Below are 18,973 nucleotides of genomic sequence, written 5' to 3' on the forward strand. Positions count from 1 at the left end.
TGTATGAGTTTCCAGTGACTATTCTAACATGTTAGAAAATCAAGTTGGTATTTGGTTTAGCCACCCAGAAGGCAAATCTTTGAGATTTATTCAATTGCTTGAGTGTTCTTGCCTTAGTAGAACATGAGTAACCTTTGCTTTTATGAAATTTACTTTCATATTTCTGTGAATGAAGAATTTCCACTAATGAGCTAAAGTTCCCAAATTTTGACTTCTTTCTATTAAAATAGTGTAAATAATTGTTTTAATATTTTTCTTGTGGAGAACTCTACTGAATGTCTTTTCTAATGCAGCATTCTGATTAGTTTACAAGATTTTTGACTCTCAGAAAATTGAATTGTGATAATGTAGTTTTGATCTGGTTTGTGAAAGAATGTTTTTTGATAATATAAACTGTTTAAGGTTAAAAAAACAACATTCACTGTCCTTTGGTAAGTGAGCATGGCTTCAAATGTTTTAACGGATTAAAAAGAAAACTTTGATGAAATTGTAATTAACATGATCTTCCTAAAATCTACCAGATGTATCAGCTATCAAAAACTTGCTGGTCTCAACATTTGTAAGAAAGAGCCATAGCATTATGCCAAAACTAAATGTCAGCAAGTTTGGGGATATGGGGGAGAGGTGTGGATTCTTTGTGGAAGAAGAGAAAATGTCTTCATATGGATTTTCGTGGTGAAAGCATTCTGTTTACTTAGGTCAGATTGTATGATGTGTGAATAAAACTTTTTTTTTTTTTTCTTAAAGAGCCTAGGATGAGAAGTACCATAGTTGAGTAGTTGGTATCATCTAACCTTTGCTTTGATTTCCTGTAAGGTAGATATTACTTGTGGGATGACACTGGTTTAATTTATCCTGATTTATTATTCATCACAATTATATAGGCATTTTTAAAAATTAAGGTATAATTGACTTATGGTAAAATGCATAAAATTTTAAGGATAGAGCTGAATGACTTTTTACATTTATGTTCACACATGTAACCACCATCCAGGTCAGGATGCCAAGCATTTTCATTATCCCAGAAAGTTCTTGTTTTCTTCCCTTTCCAATTCAAAAGCCTTTCCCTCTGAGGTAAGCATCTTTCTCAATTCTATCAGCATAGCTCAATTTTGTCTGTTCTTAAACTTTATATATACATAAAATTGTATGTACTCCTTTGTGTTTGGCTTCTTTCATTAAACATAATGTTTTTTACTTTTATCCACGTAATGTGTGTATCTGTAATTTGTTATTTTTTATTCCTGAGTAAAATTCCATTGTAGAACAATACCACAAGTGGCTTTTTCCATTTTCTATAAAATTTTGTTTCTTGGATTTCTTTGGCCTCACTTGCAAGCTTCTCTGCACTGCTTTACTTCTACTACTTGTCCCCTTAATTGTTGTCCATCACCTGCAGAATAAAATATAAACTCTGTAACATAGCATATAATTATCTCACTGCAGCAATTCCACAGTGCCTAGAATTATCAGAGTAAACTAAATATGATGTTTCATACTCCTAGATCTAGCCCAATGTATATGTTGTTGCTTTTTCCTAGTCCCCCACCCTTTCTCACTATCCTGGTCTTTCCTCCTGGTTGTTAGCTTATCTCCTGAAATAATCTTGAGCATCATCTCATCATTAGAGTCAGGCCTGCCCATACTGCTATAGTCTTTCCTCTCTAGTAAGCTTTGAGTTCTTTGAAGGCAGACATTATCCATGTCCTATTTATCTTAATAGCACTGTGCCTGGGACATCTTATGTACTCACTGAATGGTTTTGAACAAAAGTCAGCAGAGTTCCTCTCTCAGACAAATAGAATTCAGAATGCTGGCTGGAATGGACTGGGGACAGTGGTAGTTCTATTGCTGTTAGGCTGTAAGAAGGATCCAATGAGGGCAATCCAGAGGCCATATTATCGGCATTTTGGGAAAAGAAATAAAACGTTATCTAAGTCTTCTTTCAATCCAGTTGGAAAGAAATGGCTAATAATGTTCTCCATTCAGATGCTCTAAGGAAGACTGAATGTCATTACTGATTTTGATGACCATTTTCAAATGGAAACATTAATCCATGTGTGGAAATTGGAGTGATTACTATTTTTTTATATGAGAAATAAATACTCATCTATTTATTTTGGGTTTTTAAAGTTAATTTTTTTCTAGTTTACATTGATTATATATTTTCCATATACCATCCCATTCTCAACACCTTGCGATGTTGACATTCATTTGTTCTCCTTCATACAAAAACATTCTTATATTTATACATTTATTCATTGTCCACTCTAAGCTTTGCTAAGCTATATTGTCCCGGCCTTTATCCTCTCTTTCCTTCTGGTGTCATACATGCCCCCAGCCCTCCTCCCTCAACTGTACTCACACTCAGCTTTGTTAAAGGTACTTGCAATTTGTGCAGGCATCAGACAGTATAGTGTTATCCATTTCTGGATCTTCACAATACTGTGGATCATTCTGTATGGAGTAATTACTATTTATTAATAGTATTCTTTTTGCGTGTTTCTAATTGTTTTATCTTTAAATTTAAAGATTCTAAAAAATGCATAAAGCTAATATAAGTGAAAGATTAAGAAGACTGGCTACCTTTGTTAGAACTGAAGAAAACTTTTTCTCACTTCTCTGAGGGTAAAAATCTGTAGGAATGGAGGAAGAAATTGAAGATACATAATCTTGATTTGTGGTAACCGTTTTGACTCCTGTAGCTTTGGTGCTGATAACTGAAAAGCATTTTTTTTTAATTTTGTTTTATCATTGTAGATGTGTAATATATGTGAGCAATATACCTTCAGAAATTCAACTTCTGTCATGTTAAAGCATTTTGCAGTAGTTTTCTTCCATATTTGAAAATTTGGCTAGTCGAGTTGGTTATTGTTGTCACCTGGGATTTTCTCTGCCTGAAGGTTGATTGCCTTCTGGCAAGTCCAGAGCAAGGAGAAATTCACCCCCACTGGAGTCAGTTTGTTGCTTTTCCTCTCTGCTATAAAGGTTGAACACAAAATTGTACATTGACCCCATCTCATACTGTTCCTCTGGCTCCCTATGAGGGTTTTCTTAGACACAAATTCTTACCGAATGTAGAACCTTGGTTATTTTATTTCTTCCTGGTTATGAAGTCTGTTTAGTTTGAGGATCCAGAGAAATTTAACCTTGGGACTGCTTGACTTAATAAGCCTCCAAAAGGTTTTGAACTAGTTTTCTTTTCATAACTGATAGGTATACTTCAGTTTCAAACTTACTCTTCATTTTGTACTTCAGTATTTCATACAATCAACTGCTGCTAACCTTTTTCATTTTACAGACTCTGTGAATCTAAAGATTTGAAGTTCTTTATAATTCTTTGCCTTGTTAGTTCTTCATATTGACTTAATTCTCAAATTAATTACCTGGGCCTCAGTTTCTTTAATAACATTGTAGCTCCTTGCTGTAGGGTGGGGAAAAAAAAACTTTTTAATTGATAAAATTCTTTGTTTTGGGTTCTTTATGAGATTACACAATGTGCAGTTGACCTTTTTCAACTATTTTGTCAAGTAACAGTTTAATATTTACAAGAATTTTGTTTTATATAAAAATTTATGCTTATGTATATAAGCAAATAGAGTAGAAATTTTTTAAAACTTTTTTATTAATTAAAAAAATTAACAAAAAACATTAAGATATCATTCCATTCTACATATACAATCAGTAATTCTTAATATCATCACGTAGTTGCATATTCATCATTTCTTAGTACATTTGCATCGATTTAGAAAAAGAAATAAAAAGACAACAGAAAAAGAAATAAAATGATAATAGAGAAAAAAAAAACTATATATACCATCCCCCTTACCCCTCGCTTTCATTTACCACTAGCATTTCAAACTGAATTATTTTAACATTTGTTCCCCCTATTATTTATTTTTATTCCATATGTTCTACTCTTCTGTTGATATAGTAGCTAAAAGGAGCATCAGACATAAGGTTTTCATATTCACAGGGTCTCATTGTGAAAGCTATATCATTGTCCAATCATCATCAAGAAACATGGCTACTGGAACACAGCACTACATTTTCAGGCAATTCCCTCCAGCCTCTCCACTACATTTTGAACAACAAGGTGATATCTACTTCTGTTTGGAATCTCTCAGCCATTGACACTTTGTCTCATTTTATAGAGTAGGAATTTTTAAAAGTAATACTTTCTCATCCCCCCCAGCATTGTGTTCTCCACAAGTTACGAAAAGTGACTGGTATGTATTGTGCATTTTGATCTTTTCATTTACCAATATATCTTGGAAATTTTTGTATATATGGATCGCATTTAATGTAACTGTTTCCTTCTTGATAGATATTTGGGTAAATCTAATTTTTTAATTTTGTAAACAGTGCTGCAATAAATATTCTTGACTGTCATATCGGAGTGTATGAGAGTTTCTGTAGAATAATTTGAAGCAGTGGGATTCTTTTGTTTGTCACAGGATAAGTACTTAAACTTCTGATAGCTACTGTAAAATTGCAATGAGGTTGTGTACCACTGAACATTCCCATGAGCAGTTTTTGAGTGTCTCCTTTCCTATACCTTGTTAAATATTAATCAGTGTTTCAATCTTTGCCAGTCTAATATCTGTAAAAAATGGGTACTAAATAGTGGGTACTAAATAAATGTTGATTGTTGATAAAAATAATAATAGCAGGACATGCAGTATTAATGCTGAATCACACAAGGTCTTTGGCTTCAAGGACCTGACTCTGGGTGACAGCTAAACCATGCATTTTAATTCTGAGAGTTCTCAAAGATTTGAAATGTCATAGTCATAACTTAAATTCTATTGGAGAATATATGATTTGCAAAGATTTTTCTCCTTTACTATGAAATCCGTCAGTTAGCTTATTTTAGGATTATATATTACATCCAAAAGCTATTTAATATTGAATGACCAGGTTTTTTGTCCTTTTTCCCCCCCTTATGCTGTTTATTTAGAATAAATATTTCCTTATCATGAAATTCTTTATTTGCTACAAACTAACTTTACCACAGTCTGTAAGTAAAATAAAATAAAAGCCATTAATAAATGTTAGGTTATTGAAGTCTAAATTAGTAACAAGCTGATGAAAATCTGTTTATCTCTGTAACTCAATTACTAGATATTTGTCTTCTTTGTGGCTATCTTTTTACTTCCTTTACTGTGTATATTATAGTTACTAGGCTCAGAACCAGCTTTAAAGTCAACTAAATCCTGTTTTTGAATTCTTTAATTCTAGAAACTACTAAGTTTAAGACCAGAAGGCAAGAAGATTCTTAACATTATTATGATGTTTTTTTATGATAGTTTTCTCTGTTATTTTTAAGGGTTAAGATAATTATTTATTTTAGGTTTACTTATTATTAGTATTTTTTTTTTGTACAGTACTTTTCAGGAGTTGCCTTTACTCCTGGATATGTTTGTATCTCTCTTTAAATTTTTCCTTGGTTTTATTGTGCTTTTTCATTTATTAAAGGGGATAAGATGCTACATTGATCTATTTTGAAGCTGAGCTATTTTTCCAAAGAAAATTTTATTCATTTCTTGATTTACTACATAAAAATTTCTATCCAAATTTAATGTGTTTTTTCAATCTAATAGTTAAAGGATGGATAAGTGGCAAATGTCATTCCATTATGTGAAAAGGAAACCATGAGCTGCAGACCAAAGGATTTTTCTTTTGCTATAATTTAGCCTTCTTTGATAGGTCTAAACTTTAAACATTCAGTAAACCTTTATTAAGTGCTTATATTCCAGGTACTGTGCTATATCTTGATGCATTGGTAATTAGAATTTCCAGTACCATACTATAAGTGATCACAAGAATACTTTCATGTATGATTAGTGTAGTTTAGTTAAGACTGAGAAGGAAATTTTTAAGGAAGAGATCAGGAAGGCTTTCCTAGAGGAAGGTGATGTTTGAGTTGGACTCCGGAAGGAAGGGACAAAATTTTGTTTGATGAACTTAATTTATGGTCACATTAGTATTCAGAAAATGTGAAAAATAGTTTCATTTAACTGGGTACACATGTTGCTAAAGTTACTGACATTTTCTTAAATTTATAGAAGTTTACATTTTACTACAGATTAGGAATTCACTGTTTGGACAATTTCTTTGTTCCAGACAAGTCTGATTTTGAACCCACCAGGAACTAAATTATACTGTGAAGTGCTCCATAGCTTTCATTAACTTAAATGTTATAATATTACACTTGAGGGTAAGAGTTTGAAGAATAATAAGTGACTTGCATGAGCTCAGGTAAATAATTACACAGACGGAATTAGAATCTAAGTCTTCTGTTCCAAACTGTTCTTTTGAGATGAACATTAAAACAGATAAGTGAAGCCTATTAGGGTCTTATATCTAGGTTGAAAACTGAGTAACTACCTGTCACATGGTGAGTGCTTAGTAAATATTTAAGATAACTGATTCATTCATTGTTTTATGAATTGGCTCTTTTAGTTAGTTTCAATTCATGCTTGATACTAGTTTACCAGTCTGAAGAGGAAGGAAAGAAAGATGACTAAATATGTACTTACAATTAAACTCTTTTACATCATAATAATAGAGACATAGTCCATGTTGCAGGAAGGCAAAGACCATATGTTTTTTGTATTAATATATATCCATGTCCCTAGGACAACACTTTGCTTGTAATACTCATGTAATATTTATTGAATGACTGAAAGGAAACATGATATGGCTTCCCAGAAGAAGTAACATTTAAGATGAAATTTGGAAGAACTGTTGGTGATTTATCTAGCTAAAAAATTGGGGAAGGACTATTGTTCACAGAAGAAAGAACATGTGTGAAGGAGGAAAGGTAAGAAAAGAAAGGGTGGAAGATTGATGGAACTGAAAGAAATGTGGTATGTCTTGAGTGTAGAGGCCAACACAGAGATGGGATGTGAGCAGTAGCTAGTATCAAGAGAGAAGACTGTAGAGTATGAGAATAAGGCTGTTTTATTGTGAGTTTCATAAAACATTTTAAGGACTTTGGATTTAGAAATGAGACAGCATTGAAGGGGTTTAAGTATGAAAAAGAGGTGTGGCCAAATTTGTTTTAAGAAAGGTCCCTGATTAAAGTGTGAAGAACAGATTGGAGGGTAACTAGGTTGGATTCAGGTTAAAAAGTTAGTAAAGGGAGTATGCTAGCTTGACTTCAGAGTGGTGGCAATGGGGATACAGAGATGTGATTGGATTTGAGGGAAATTTAAACAACAAAATAGATCAACTTTGGGTGGTTGCTTTTTTTTTTTTTTTAGCATTTTTATTGTGAAATATATATATACAAAGAAAAGAAAAAGAAGTAGCTTTCAAATTTCACTTCAACAAGTAGTTACAGAACAAACAGATTTGAGTTTGTTATAGGTTACTATTCCACAATTTCAGATTTGTCCTTCTAGCTGCTCCAAAGCACTAGAGGCTAGAAGGAATATCATTGCAGTGATTAAATAGTTATACTCAATTGTTAAATCCTATTTTCTCTCTTATACTTCCTCCTTCTCCTTAGATCCTTTTCCCCATCTATAGAGATCTTTAGGCAGTGCCTTTTTTGACGTTTTTGTGTTGAGGAGGGGTGTCCACATTAAAGAATAGGGTAATGTAATCAAGTGATAATGGGAGAGGCTGGTCCGTCTGGGTTTCAGGATTTATCTGGACAAGGAACCCTCTGGAAACTATAGGTTCCAGGAAAGCAAACTTTGTGCACAAAACTTTTATACAGTCTAAGTTCAAGCCTTTTAAGGTTTAACTGGAGTGATGTTGGTTGGAGTTTAGCAAACCATGGCATTTAGAATATCACACTGAAGCTTGCATAAGAGAAGTGTCCAGGATAGCCTCTTGACTCTTATTTGATCTCTCTTAGCCACTGATGTCTTGTTTGTTATACTTTCCCCCTTTTGGTCAGGAAGGCGTGTCGATTTCCATGGTACCTGGGTCAGACTCAACAATCCCCACATTGTCAGGAAGGTTTTCACCCTAGAATGTCAGGTCCTATGTAGGGTAAGGATAATGATTTTCCTTGTGCAGTTGAGATTAGGGAGAGAGAGAGGTCATATCTGAGCAACGAAAGAGGTTTCCTGGCCTATGCAACTCTGCAGTAGTCTTAACTTCACCACAGAACTAAGTTTCCTAAGGGAAGTCTCAAAAATCAAGGGCTTACCCTGTTTTCTTGGAAATTCCCAATGGTTGAGAGGGTATCCGGGGTTTCCCAGATGGAAAAGTTTAATAGTTCCTTTTTTCTCCTGACCCTCAAAGGACTCTCACAATACTTCTTAATGATCAACCCACTATAGTCTGAGATCTATCCTGGTGTTACATTAAGCTATACAGAATTAACAAGGCTTGTTCCAGTTCTGGACTCCAGGAGTTTGAGTTGTTTAAACTAGCTATCCAAACAGGTTGATTTACATTGTGTGTTACGGAAAATTTAGGTTCTAAACATGATAGACCTCTCTGCCTTTGGTCTGTTCAATAGGTAAAGGTCTATAGTGCATACACTAAGAACTTTTACCCTGATTTTTATTTATTGTAGTCCCAGCCAGATTGTTTTCATTTTTATTTCTAATTGAGGCCTGATCTCTTTTCGGTTACTTTAACTATTTTTGCATATAGCTATGCTATCTTTCAGGTCTGCAGCACTCCATTTCTGGGTCTTAGGTGTCATACAGTTACTCAGAGTTCCAGGAAAGTATCTGCTGATACACATACACCTGTGTCTCAGAATCTAGAAAGACACTTAAAACTTCAGACTAAGTGCTATAAGGGCTTACTACCTAGGCCCCAATTTTCTTACAAGTATTTTCTGAAAGAGACCTTAGCATGTTTCGTTTCTGGCTTATTTTGCCCAACCCATTGTCCCCCAAGGTTATTCAGTTTGTTGTGTGCCTCTCAGTGTCTTGACTTTTTGTAGACACACCATATTCCATCATGTAAATGTATCAGTTTGTCATTCTTCTTCTCATTGTCCCCTTCGATTCCCTACGTCTATTGGGCCTCATGGATAATGGCCAAAATAAACAAACTCTGTCTTACAGTGTCCTCACTTGGTTGCACAATCAACATCACTCAATTTTAGACAGTTTTCATTAATTCATAGCGACAAAAAAACTGACAAACACAGCGTCACCAAGTGTCAAATCAAAACTACCCCTACCACTTATCCCTACTCTGCCAATTAGTTGTACCACAGTAGTGCTGTGATACAGTTGATGTCTTCCTGTTAACTATTAACCATAAAATGCATTTCCCCTGTACCCCTCTACTATTGACTGTTTATCAAATATCAAACCTTTGAAATAGTTCATGTGAGAACTTATTTATAATTAAAAATTTAATTAGTGGGATACATGGCTCTGCACATCCCCATTCAATCATACTAACCCTCACTGTGACAGTTACTTATAACCACACTAGTTAGTTGCCGTCTGTTCTAATTTGCTAGCTGCTGGAATGCAATATATCAGAAACAGAATGGCTTTTAAAAGAGGGAATTTAATAAGTTGCAAGTTAACAGTTCTTAGGCCATGGAAATGTCCTAATTAACGCAAGTCTATAGAAATGTCTTACCTCAGGCATCCTGGGAAAGATACCTTGATTCAAGAAGGTTGATGAAGTTTGGTGTTTCTCCCTCAAGTGGAAAGGCACGTGGTGAACACAGTCAGGGTTTCTCTGTCATCTGGAAAGGCACATGGTGATACGATGTCATCTACTAGCTTCCTCTCCAGCTATCCGGGAGGCGTTTTCCCTCTTCAATTCCAAAAGTCACTGGCTGATGGACTCTACCTCTTGTGGCTATTTGGCAGTCTCTGCTCTCTCAGAATCTATAAAGATCGCTGGCTGGTGGACTGTGTGGTTCTCTCAGCCTTGTGGCTCTGCTTGGCTCTGTTGTGGCTCTGCTGTGGCTTTCTTTCCAAATAATGTCTCCTCTTTTAAAGGATTCCACTAAACTAATCAAGACCCACCCGCCAATTTAATACCCACACTTGATTGAGTCACATTTCCGTGGAGATATGATTTAATTAAAATTTCCAACATGCTGTGCTGAATAGGGATTAGAGAAGATGGCTGCCTTTACAAAATGAGATTAAGATTAAAATGTCGTTTTTCTAGGGTACACAAATCCTTTCAAACCGGCACACCATCGCTTCTTTCCATTCTCTTACATTTAAGTTCAACCTCATTGGATAGCCTTTCCATTGTCTGGGGCTTTTTTGTCCTCTAGGTCTGCTATATTCTTCAGTGTAATCTCTGAGATTACCTTTACTAGAGTCATAATAGCAAAATCACACAGTATCTGTCCTTATTTCACTCAGCATTATGTTTGCAAGGTTCTGCCTCTTATATTTAGGTCTTTAATCCATTTTGAATTAATTTTTGCATAGGGTGTGTGGTAGTTAGGTTTAGGTGTCAACTTGGTCAGGTGAAGGTGCCTAGTTCTGTTGCTGTGGACGTGAACCAATGGCATGTGAAGCTCATCTATCGCTGATTGCATCTGCAGTGAGCTAGGGGGAGTGCCTGCTGCATTGAATGATGTTTGATTTAATTGGCTGGATGCTTAAATGAGAGAGCTCAATGCAGTACAGCCCAAGCAGCTCAGCATTTCTTATCTCAGCAGTGGCAGCTCAACCCAGACCTTTGGAGATGCAGAAAGGAATCATCCTTGGCAAAGCTTTTGGAACCCAGAAGCCTGGAGAGAAGGCCAGCAGAGATTGCCCTGTGCCTTCCCGTGTAAGAGAGAACCTCAGATAAAAGTTAGCTGCCTTTCCTCTGAAGAACTATTTATTTTTAACGAGATAAATCCTTTTACCAAGCTATTCTGGGTGGGCCACAGTGACTCAGCAGGCAGAGTTCTCGCTTGCCATATTGGAGACCCGGGTTTGATTCCTGGTGCCTGCCCATGTGGAAAAAAAAAAAAATTAGGAAAAAAACAACCAATCTGTCCCTGGTGTGTTGCATTCTGGCAGCTTAGGCAGACTAGAACAGGGTGTAAGGTAGGATTCCTCTTTCATACTTGAGGCTATTGATATCCAATTCTCCCATGCCCATTTATTGGAAAGACTATTCTGTCCCAGTTCAGTGGTATTGTGGGCCTCATTGAGGATCATAGATGAGGTGGTCTAACTCTGTACTCTTGATTTGATTCCTTTGGTTGACACTTCTATCTTTGTGCCAGTACCTTGCTGTTTTGACTACTCTGGTGTTTGTTTTTTTTTTTCCGTATGGGCAGGCACCGGGAATTGAACCCAGGTCTCTGGCGTGGCAGGTGAAGTACTGTGGTTTTATAGTAAGCTTTAAAGTCAGAAAGTGTTAGTCCTTCCACTTTGCTCTTCCTTTTAGAATATCTTTAGCTATTCGGGGTCTCTTTACCTTCCAAATAAGTTTGTTAACTAGCTTCTCCAAGTCTTCAAAGTCAGTTTTTGGGATTTTGATTGGTATTGCATTGAATCTGTAGATCATATTTGGGTACAATTGACATCTTAACAACATTCAACCTTCCTATCCATGAGCATGGAGTGTCTTTCCATCTATTTAGGTCATTAAAAAATTTTTTTTTGCAATGCTTTATTGTTTTCTGTTTACATGCCTTTACATCCCTGGTTAGGCTTATTCCTAGATATCTGATTCTTTTGGTTGCTATTTTGAATGGAATTTTTTCCTTAATTGTCTCCTTGGTCATTACTTGTATATGGAAACACTGATGATTTTTGAGTATTAATCTTGTATCCCACACTTTCCTGAATATTTTTGTTAGCGGATGTAGCTTTATCATAGATTTCTTAGGGTTTTCTAAGTACAGGATCATGTCATCTGCAAATAATGGAAGTTTTAATTCTTCCTTTCCTATTTGGATGCCTTTTATTTCTTTCTCCAGTCTCATCACTCTAGCTAGGCCTTTTGGTACCTCTGAGATTACCTTGACCATGTACAATGTTGAATAATAGTGGTGACAGTGGATCCTTGTCTCATTCCCAATCTTGGAGGAATGCTTTCAATCGCTCACTGTTAAGTATGATGCTATCTGGTTTTTCCTATATGCCTTTTATGATACTGAGGAAGTTTCTTTCAGTACTTATCTTTTGAAGTGTTTTCATCAGGAAAGGATGCTGAATTTTGTTTAATGCTTTTTCAGCATCAATTGATATGATCATGTGACTTTTCCCTTTTGATTTGTTGTTGTGCTGTATTACTTTGATTGTTTTTGTTGTGTTGAACCACCCTTACATGCCTGGTTTAAACCTTGATCTTGATGTATAATTCTTTTAATGTGTTACTGATTTCAATTTTCTAGTATTGTTTTGAGAATTTTTGTGTCTGTGTTCATTAGAGAGATTGATGTTAGTTTTCTTTTCTTGTAGCATCTTTATCTGGTTCCAATATTAGAGGGGATGTTAGTTTAAGAAAGTAAGTTATGTAACCTTCCTTTTTCCTCAGATTTTTGGAAGAGTTTGAGCAGGATTGATACTAGTTCTACTTAGAATATTTGATAAAATTTCCCGGTACGGTACTAAGCTTTTCTTTGTGGGAGATTTTTGATGATTGATTGAATCTCTTTTCATGTAATTGGTTTGTTGAGATCTTCTATTTCTTCCTGAGTCAGTATAGGTAGTTTGCATGTTTCTAGAAATTTGTCCATTTGTCTAGTTTGTTGGCATATAGTTGTTCATAGTAACCTCTTATGATTTTTAAAATTTCTTCAGGATCCATGGTAATGACTTCCGTCTCATTTCTGATTTCATTTATTTGCATCCTCTCTCTTTGTTAATCTAGCTAGGGATCCATCAATTTTAGTGATTTTCTCAGTGAGCCAACTTTTGGTTTTGTTGATTATTTCTGTTGCTTTTCTTCCCCAGTTCCTTTATTTCTGCTTTGATCTTTGTTACTTCTCTTCTTTTATTTGCTTTGGGATTAGTTTGCTGTTCTTTCTCTAATTTCTTCAGCTGAGCAGTAAAGTCCTCTGCTCGGTCTTGTTTTTGAATACAGGCATTTAAGGCAATAAATTTCCCTTACACAGTGCCTTTGCCACATCTTGTAAGTTTTGATATGTTGTATTCTCATTATCATTCATCTGCAGATATTTACCAGTTTCTCTAGCAATTTATTCTTTGACCCACTGGTTGTTTAAGAGTGTGTTGTTTAATCTCCATATATTTGTGAAAGTTCTCTTTCTTTGGTGATTATTTATTTCCAGCTTCATTCAATTGTGGTTAAAGTGCTTTGAATAATTTCAATCTTATTAAATTTATAAAGACTTATTTTGTGTCCCAGCATATGATCTATCGTGGAGAATGTTCCATATGCACTAGAGAAGAATGTATGTTCTGGTGTTTGGTATGTAATGGTCTATATATGTCTATTAGATCTAATTCATATATCACATTGCTTAGGTTCTCTGTTTCCTTGTTGATCCTGTTTGTTCTGTCACTCTCTATAATGAAAAGTGGTATATTGAACTCTCCCACTCTTCTTGTGGAAACATCTGTAGTTCCCTTCAGTTTTGCCGGCTCTCACCTCATGTACTTTGGAGCTCCTTGATTGGGAGCATAAACATTTATGATTGTTATTTCATCTTGGAGAATTGTCCCTTTTATTAACATGTAGTGTCCTTCTTTGTCTCTTATGACATCTTTACATTTAAAGTCTGTTTTGTCTGATATTAGTATAGCTACTCCTGCTTTCTTTCGGTTACAGCTTGCATAGAACATCTTTTTTTCATCCTAACACTTTCAGTCTATTTGTGTCCTTGGGTTCAAGATGGATCTCTTGTAAACAGCATATAGGTGATTTATATTTTTAATCCATTCTGCCATTCTGTATGTCTTACTTGGTGTTTAGTCCTTTAACATTACAAAGTTATTACTGTAAAAGCAGTTCTTGAACCTGCTATCTTATACTTTAGTTTTTAGTTGTCAGATCTATATATTCTTTACCCTCTCTTTTTATCCTTAAAATTGCCATTACTGGTACTCTTCAATTCTTTGCCCTCCTCCAAACCTCCCTCTCCTGTCTTTTTTATTTTTCAGTTGACAGGATTCCCTCTAGTATTTCTTATAGGGCATATCCCTTGTTGATTCAGTTGTTCTCTCAGTCTTTGTCTTTGAAGATTTTAATGTCTCCCTCTATTTTGAGGGACAACTTGGCTAAATAAAGAATTCTTGGCTGGAAGGCTTTCTCATTCGATATCTTAAATATATCATACCACTCTCTTCTTGCCTCCATGATGCCTGTTGAGTAGTCTGACTTAGTTTTATGTGTTTTCCCAAGTGTGCATGAAATTGTTTTTTTCGTGCTGCTTTAAGGACTTTCTGCTTCTCTAGCGTTTGATGTTTGTATGTGTCTTAGTGGAGGCCTATTTGGATTAATTCTATTTAGAGTTTGTTTAGCATCTTTTATTTGTGTATTTTTCTCTTGTATAAGGTGTGCTAGTTTGAAAATGTTGTGTACTGCAGAAAAACTATGTCCTTTAATCCTGATTCAGTATTGTAGGTTGGAAACCTTTTTGATTTATCTTCATGAGCATATGGTGTGCCCAGTTCTGTGGGTGTGACCTTTTGGTTAGATGGAGATATAAAGCCTCCCATTCAAAGTGGATCTTGATTACTTTACTGCAGTCCTTTAAAAGGGAAAACATTTGGAGAAACCTAAAATGCACACACTTGGGAAACAGAACCAACATGAGAACCAGATGTTTGCAGATGTAGGAAGTAAATGCCTCCAGGGAAGCTGTTTGAAACCAGAAGCCAAAGACCCCAGCAGATGCCAGCCATGTGCCTTCCCGGCTGACAGGTGTTCTGGACCCATTGGCCTTTCTTGAGTCAAGGTATCTTTATCTGGGTGCCTTAGTTTGGACATTTTTATGGGCTTAGAACTATAAAGTTGTAACTTATTAAATTCCCTTTTTAAAAGCCATTCCATTTCTGGTATATTGCATTCTGGCAGCATTAACAACTAATACATAAAGGTTGGGAAGTTCTCAGTTTTATCTTCAGCTAGCCTTCCTAGCCCTTTACTCATCTCTTTTCCTTCTGGAACACCAGTGATTCTTACATTTGTGAGCCTGTTCTTGTCCATCATTTCCTTAAGATCTGATTCCATTTTTCCATCTTTTTTGCTGTTTGTTCTTTTGTGTACTCTAGTTCAGTTGTTCTGTCTTCTGGCTCACTTATTCTTTTCCTTCTTCAAATATGTTACTGTGTCTCTACTATCTTTCTAATTTGGTCTCCTGTATTTTTCATGTCTATGGGATCTGCCATTTTTCTATTTAATCTTTCAAATTCTTCTTTATGCTCTTCTAGTGTCTTTCTGATATCCTTTTTTCTTTATGAAAATCGTTGAGTAGTTTTTCTTTATTCTGTGTCCCTTCTGGTGTTTTGATTTGGTAGTTCGGCTGGTCCGTTTCTGTTTAGATCTCCACATGCTTTGTGATTTTCTGTTGTGTTCAGGGCATTTGATTATCATAAGGTTATTTTGCAAGTTGGCTTCCTTCACTTGAGTAAAGTTTTGTATTTATTTGATTTTATGTTGAAGGATCCCTTTTGCACTTGATTTGTGCGTAATTTCCCATTGAACAAGGCCTGGATCTCATGTATGGGATATAATTCTCCTTGAGGTTCTTTTAAAAGCTAGGCAGGGGTGCATGGGTAGTGCAGTGGCAGAAATCCTGACTGACACATGGGAGAACTGGGCTCGATTCCTGTCCCATGTACCCTAAAAAAGTAAATGAGAATAATTAGACATGGAAAAAAAAATTTCAACTGTAATAGTCCCCAAAGTCAGAAGGAGACACCCAAGATACATTGGGAATGAACTCAGACTGCTGTCCACAGAAGGGAGAGAAAATTTAAAAATAAATAAAAGAAATATAAAAATCAATAAAAATATAAATATTTAAAATATGCAAATAAAAATATAAAATAAATAACAATACTTATAAAAGTATATATAGAAAAATATATTTGAAAAATAAATATAGGCAGATAGGAGTTTGCCACAGTGCTCTTATTCCTGAGACACCTCCCCTTAGGGCTGCCCCTCCTGGGATGTTGTGGCTGGCTGAGAAGATGGTGTGCTCAGCGGGGAGGCTGCTCCTGGCACACAGGATAGCGATACTGATTGCAGAACTTGGAGTAGCAGCTGATCTCCAGCACCTCACTGTGTCCCACACGTGACTGGTACCTGCAGTACCTGGCTGGGCGACTGCCCCCAGCACCCAGCGGCACGGCTTTTCACCATGGATGGTTAGGTCTGCCTCCAGACTCTCCGTGGGTGCTGCTGGCTGCAAAGCTGCTTACGGAGGTTTCGCCAACCAACAGCTGGAGCAGGTCATAGCCGAGGGATGGTCAATTCCCTTGAGTCCACACTTCCCTGTTTGCCGTCTTCCACCTCTGGTGGGGAAGGCTACTTACAGCTGATCAGATCCATCCTACTTTCCTTGTCCTGATCCCACTGCCACTCTCTTACCCAAGAAACACTGAAGACCCTCTTCAATCATTCAATCCCTTGAGACCACAGTCCTGGTTATTTTCTACCATTCCCTTATCTTGTCCCACAGAGCAGATGGGTCTGGTGATTGCTTTAATGGAGTGTAAGTAGGAGAATGAGGGAAGACTTAATGATGATAACCATGCTTCTGACCTAACTGGAAAAGAAGCATGTTTGGAGAGAATGAGTATTAAGTTATAGATATATTAAGATTGAAGTATCCTGAGACATCTGAGTAAAAATGTTTGGTGACAATTAGACTTTATAGATTGTGCTGGTTTATGTACCCCAGAAAAGCCATGCTCTTTTAATGCAGTCTTGTAGGTACAGACCTCTTGTTGGGTGGGACTTTTTAGATTGTTTCCATGGAGTTGTGACCCTGCCCATTCAATGGCCTTAATCTGTTTGCTGGAATTAAAAGAGAGTCACTTTGGAGAGGTCTCAGAGCCGAGAGAAGGTAAGAAAAAAGAAAACACCCACAGAGTCAAAAATGTCTTGGGAGAAACATGCAAGAACACATGGAAACTCAGAGACATATTGGAGAGAAGCTCCAGAAGGTATCACCTGTGCCTTCCCATGTGAAAGAGAAACCTTGGATGCCATTCACCTTTCTTCAGCCTTAGATTGGGCATTTTTATGGCCTTAGAATCGTAAATTTGTAACCTAATAAATCTGTTTTGAAAAATCAACCCATTTCTGATATATTGCATTCTGACAGCTTTAGTAAACCAAAACACACACCTTTAGGTTAAGAGAGAGATTGTAGAGTTGTCAGTACTTAATCTTCATAATATCTCACAGACACATTTTTTGTCCTAATGGCTTTCTACAAATTACTGTAAAGCATGTTGTGCTGGTGTGAAACTGTTGTGTACCCCAGAAAAGCCACGTTCTTTAATCCTGATTCAGTATTGTTGGGTGGGATCTTTTTAATTAAGTTGTTTCCATGGAGGTGTAGCCACCCAGTTGTGGTTGGGACCTTTTGATTGGATGGCTTCCATGGAGATATGTCTACAGTAAGTAAGGGCCACTTACTGGAATCCTTTAAGAGGGAACCATTTTGGAAAAAGCTGGAGAGACCTTTGGAGATGCAGAAAGAAACACCCCGGGGGAAGCCTTTTGAAATGAGAAGATGCAAGAGAAAGCTAGCAGACGTCACCATGTGCCTTGCCAGCTGACAGAGAAGTCCTGAATGTCATCCTCCCTTTTATGAGTCATGGTATCACTCTCTGAATGCCTTAGTTTGGATTTTTATGGCCTTAGAACTATAACGTTGTAACTAAATAAATCCTGTGTATGAAAGCTGTTCCATTTTTGGCATATTGCATTCCGGCAGCTTTAACATACTAAGATTCATGTTTATATTTAGTTGTCCATTAATTAATAATTGAACCATTACTCACTACTGAAGGTGAGTCTTACCAGAAATACTTGAATAGCCAAGGGTATTTAAAATATATTAAATCGTAAATTCACATTTGTAGTGTCTGTTACATAGTACTGAACACCAATTCTGATTATAAACATTTTCAGCCTGAATAACAAAATTTAGGTTAAAATGATAAAGAAGTCTTTAGATTAATCATGATTTATAAATTTACTGGGATAAAATAAGAACAGAACCTTGCCTATCTTATTCACCCTTCTGTACTCATCATCTAGAACAATTCTTGGCAAAAAGGTACTCAGTGAATATTTGTTCAATCATCAGTATTTGCATATTTTAATATCTTATCAAATTTTAAATTTTAGTCATGTGACTTAAGTGACAACCCAGTTAATACCTAAAACATTCCATTGTCAAACTTAAGGATTCCTGTTTTAGCTTATCAGAATATTTTTACTGATAATGTTTTCTAGTGAAACATAATCTGGTGGTTGTTGGACATTTCACTTTTGTATTTTGACATTACCATGTCTAAAATTGGATTAGTCATCTTTGCTTTCAAAACATGTTCCTCTTTCTGCTAGTGAGGTTCACTATTCTCGTCATTGATTCTAAATATTTCTGTTACTTACCTTCTATCATTCTAGAGTTGCTCAGATGCTGTGTCTTTTTACTTTTCCTTTGGCAGTATAACCTGTGTTTATCTTTTCTTTCAGCTCCCATTGCTTTTCATTTTCTTCATATTGTTTGTTGCATTCATCTATGAATTGATCTCTCTTTGTTTACCTCATTTCGGTTGTATAAGGCCATTTGCTTTAACTTTCTAGGAAGTTACCCTGATTATATTACTTATTTATTCAAAAAACTCTAGCAGTTCTTGAGTGTTTTATATATATATATATATATATATATATATATGTATATATATATATATATATATATATATAAATTTTTTTATTTAAGAAAATAATAACACTTAGAACCACCAAAAATGGGTATCTTGTTTAGCTTAACCATAGGCATATTTAAATAAAATATCCATATAATCATTGTAAAGCCTGTGTTTGCGGTAAGTTTCATAAACCAATTTAAAATTAAGAC

The 18,973-nt window shown here is 35.7% G+C and overlaps 1 protein-coding gene across 11 annotated transcripts in view; it reads left to right on the top strand.

The window, feature by feature from the left end:
• ZNF644 (zinc finger protein 644) overlaps nt 1-18,973 on the top strand; it is a 98,777-nt gene that overhangs the window by 26,105 nt on the left and 53,699 nt on the right. The gene's annotated exons all lie outside the window — the stretch shown is intronic.

Source organism: Tamandua tetradactyla, chromosome 11, assembly GCF_023851605.1.
Source record: "Tamandua tetradactyla isolate mTamTet1 chromosome 11, mTamTet1.pri, whole genome shotgun sequence".
NCBI classification, from domain to species: domain Eukaryota; kingdom Metazoa; phylum Chordata; class Mammalia; order Pilosa; family Myrmecophagidae; genus Tamandua; species Tamandua tetradactyla.